General features: G+C 38.6%; 1 non-coding gene across 1 annotated transcript; it reads right to left on the reverse strand.

Moving 5' to 3' along the window:
• Positions 1–3,333: 3,333 nt before the first annotated feature.
• Positions 3,334–3,440, reverse strand: LOC148865359 (small nucleolar RNA R71). Its single transcript, XR_016112078.1, has one exon. It is a non-coding gene; the product is annotated as a small nucleolar RNA R71 (small nucleolar RNA).
• Positions 3,441–4,077: the final 637 nt, after the last annotated feature.

Raw genomic sequence — 4,077 nt, forward strand, 5'->3', positions numbered from 1 at the left:
CCCCATTCTAGAGGCTTCAAGAAGGGGCAAGAGCCCCCTTGAAAAACTATATAAGGAGGCCTCTAGGAGGGGAGAAAGTTGTTCAATTGCTTGAGAGGAAGGCTCTCCCACTCTTAGAGGTTCGGCCACCTTGAGAGAAAAGAAGAGAAGAAGGCTAGGCGCAAGGAAGAAGAAGAAGAAGGGCTGAAGGAAGTTCAAGACAAGCAAGCTAGAAGAAGAAGGTGAGTTCGAATTGAGGGTTTGTGATTCAAAGATCTTCTGTAATAAATCATTTGTAGTTTCATTTTCTTTTGATTTGAATTCAGTTTCTTAGTTATATGTTCTTTCTTCTTTCTCCTTGTTTCCATTCTTCCTTGATGTATTTCAGCTTGTAAAATTTCAGTTCAGCAATCTAATTCTTTTTGATTCATTCAAATGGTCATGCATTGTATTTGAAGTTTCTTGAATAAGGGTGTGATTGTAGATTAATTCGGCCAACTAACCTTCAAAACTCAGATCTGAATTCTCAGATCTGAGATTGCAAGATCTGAATTGCTTGAAAGAGAATTCAGATCTGCAATTTTCAGATTGGGCGAATTAATCTACAGCTTGGAATTCCTAGAGTGCTTGAGAGAGACTCTAGGAATTCAGATCTACTATTCAAGAACTGAATTGAGTGCAAGGTTAGAGATAACTTGCACAATTCAGTTGGTGATCAATTCAGATTTGAATTGATGCCTTAGAAGTGTTTGAAGAAATGAATGCATGGGAATTAGATTCTTGCTAAAGATAGAAGAACCATCACTCATGCATAGGATGGACATGCGCTTGAGAGAGGCTATTCATGACCTTAGGGTTTCACCAAACCAAGGCTCAATCATGATTCATTCGAATGATCCAAATTGATAGATTGCTGAATTTTGAGATTGACATTTACTGCTTACTCTTCTAACCTGATTTGAAGGCAATTGGGCCAATGATTTAGATAGATTTTAATTTAGGATTTCTTAGCTTTCATTAGAGTTTTGATTTATTTGTTGATTAGATAAGAAATGTTCAATTTAGTATTGGTAATTGTTTCCTAAATCCTCGTGGGAACGATACTTCACTCTCTACTTTATTACTTGAACGGCTAGTGCACTTGCTAGTGTCACAATGAGCCACACATCAAGTTTTTGGCGCCGTTGCCGGGGATTTGGAGAAACAATATTAGGAAACATTGAGCATTCTTAATCTGATCTCATTCAGCATTGCATTCATAGTTGGGTTAATTTGCTAACTTTTTCATTTCAGCTTGGACTGCAACTGCTGTTCTACTGTAGTTATGTTTCTTCTTTCTTAAGTAGATTACTTTCTTTTTTTGGTTTCAGTTTCATTTTAATAAAGGCATATTTGATTTCTATTCAATCTTGGTGTTGTTCCCTTCAAAAAGAAAAAAAAAAATTTCACATAAACATGAGTGTTGCAGATCTCAGTTGCATTCGGCACTCAGATCAGCAGATTTCAGATCTGCAGCACTCAGTCGAAAAGAGTTGCTTGTGTTTCAGATTTTATTATTCTTTTCTTTCATTACAAAAAGAAAAAAAAAACAAATGAAAAAAAAGGGGGAGATCTTTTGAACAACCAGAGGAGCAATTGAGAATTTGGATAAGAACTCAGATCTGAGTTTAGATCTGAATTCTGCTATTGCAGATCTGCAACAGTTCAGATCTGAGTTCCTCTGAACTCAGACCTGAATTGATGAAAATTTGAGGGGAATTGGGTGTCATCACCACCCCAATTCACCCTAGGGCACTTCTGCTATTCCCCAAAAACAATTTGGTAGCAATAACTGAAGGTAAGGCAATTGAGAATTCAGATCCAAACTCAGACTTGAGTTCAGATCTGAATTCTGCTGTTACAGATCTGCTCAGTTCAGATCTGAATTCCTCTGAACTCAGATCTGAACCGATGCAAGTTTGAGGTGAATTGGGTGCCATCACTACCCCAATCCACCCTATGATACATCCAACCTGCCTCAAGGGTGAATGGATAGCAAGGAATGAGAGAAATTCAAATCTGAAATGCAGTTGATATGATGTGAGGACTGAACTGATACAGAGCATACTATGAATTTTGGGTGGACTGAATTCTTGGCTTTACCCACTTGTAACCGAGCTACATTAGCTAAGGAGGTGTATGTTTGGATTGAATAATTGTTATGCCTCAGATACTTAAGAAAAATTAACACTTTCCAAGTATTTCTATTAGCATTCAGATCTGTAGCAGGGCTGCTATAGTGCAATAGTTAGCAGACCTGATTTCAGATTTCTACAAAAGTTGTATGGACCGAATAGCTTGCAATACCAAACATTGCAGACCCAATTTTTAGGTCTTAGCAAGTGTTTGATATGCATCAGCTATACAAGTTTGAGCTTCAATTGTAGAGTTTAAAATCTTTAACCCAAGCCTAACTCAGGACTGGTTTTAGTTTATTTCAGATCCTTTTAAATTTTTTTTTTCAGATCAGATCTGATTTCAGCCCTAAAGCATCACAGAATTGATTCCAACCTTAATGGATGTATATTGTAGTGTATACCAATGAGTGTGTATGGGATATCCAGCTCAGATCTGAATTATTATTTATTAATTTCTCTGAATTCAGATCTAAATTGGGTCTGAATTCAGATGTTGCAATCGTTGGATGTAGATAAAGGAACCTTGAATAAGATGATTGGTTTAAATCTGCTTTTAGTATAATCGGCTTCATTTATTCATGATAGGATGTAGGTTTTGTATTCCAATACTTCACTTTACAGTGTGATAGGATTAGTTATTTATTTTCTTTTGTGAATATTGGCATTTTTATTGCTTTGACTTTAACAGTTTATGACAAGCAGACCTGAACTGGAAGAGATCCTTTACGACCCGGAGATTGAACGGACTCTCCGTGTCCGTTTGAGAGCTGCTAAGCAAGTCAGACAAGAAGCACAAGAAATGGCTGAACAAAGAACTATGATGGATTATGCCAAGCCCACCCTCACCGGGACTGTCTCCAGCATTATCAGGCCAACTATTGCTGCCAATAACTTCGAAATTAAACCGGCCATAATCCAAATGATACAAAATACGGTTCAGTTTTGTGGTATGGCCCATGAGGATCCGAATGCCCATATTGCTAACTTCTTGGAAATCTGTGACACCTTCAAACACAATGGGGTAAGTGATGATGCCATCCGGCTGAGGTTATTCCCATTTTCTTTGAAGGATAAAGCCAAAGCTTGGTTGAACTCATTACCGGCAGGATCTATAGCCACATGGGACGAAATGGCCAGCCGTTTTCTCTCTAAATATTTTCCCCCTTCTAAAACTGCTAAAATGAGGAATGACATCACTACTTTTTTCCAGCAAGAGGGGGAATCTTTATATGAATCATGGGAACGATACAAGGAGCTGTTAAGGAGAGTTCCTCACCATGGCCTCCCCATTTGGCTGCAAGTGCAGACTTTCTATAATGGTCTTACTGACTCAAATAAGACCATATTAGATGCTGCAGCCGGAGGATCCATAAATAATAAAACTCCTGAGGTTGCCCATGCACTTATTGAGGAAATAGCAGCCAACAATTATCAATGGCATTCGGAAAGGACTCAAACTAGGAAGCAGCAAGGCTTGCATAATGTTGACACTTATACAGCACTAGCTGCACAAATAGGAGCACTCAGTAAAAAAATAGATGAAATGCAGATAGCTGCCATGCATGTGCAGCCTCTTAATTGTGAATTGTGTGGGGGAGGCCACATCAGTACAGACTGCCAAGTTGGCAATCAGTTCAGACCATCTACTGAACAAGTTGACTATGTCAGCAATTCGTCAAGACAGCAGGGTTACCAGAGTCACCATACTTTTCATCCAGGATGGAGGGGACATTCAAACCAGTCCTGGCCAAATCAGCATATTTCCAAGCCATTATCTACCTTGCTTCAGAAAGAAGTGCCTTTTGAATTTTCAACTGAATGTCTTCATGCTTTCAACATCTTGAAAGACAAATTGATCCATGCACCTATCATGGTAGCACCAGATTGGACCCTCCCATTTGAATTGATGTGTGATGCGAGT

The sequence above is a fragment of the Nelumbo lutea genome, chromosome 3 (assembly GCF_056320005.1).
Source record: "Nelumbo lutea isolate HS-2025 chromosome 3, American lotus-T2T, whole genome shotgun sequence".
Classification (NCBI taxonomy): domain Eukaryota; kingdom Viridiplantae; phylum Streptophyta; class Magnoliopsida; order Proteales; family Nelumbonaceae; genus Nelumbo; species Nelumbo lutea.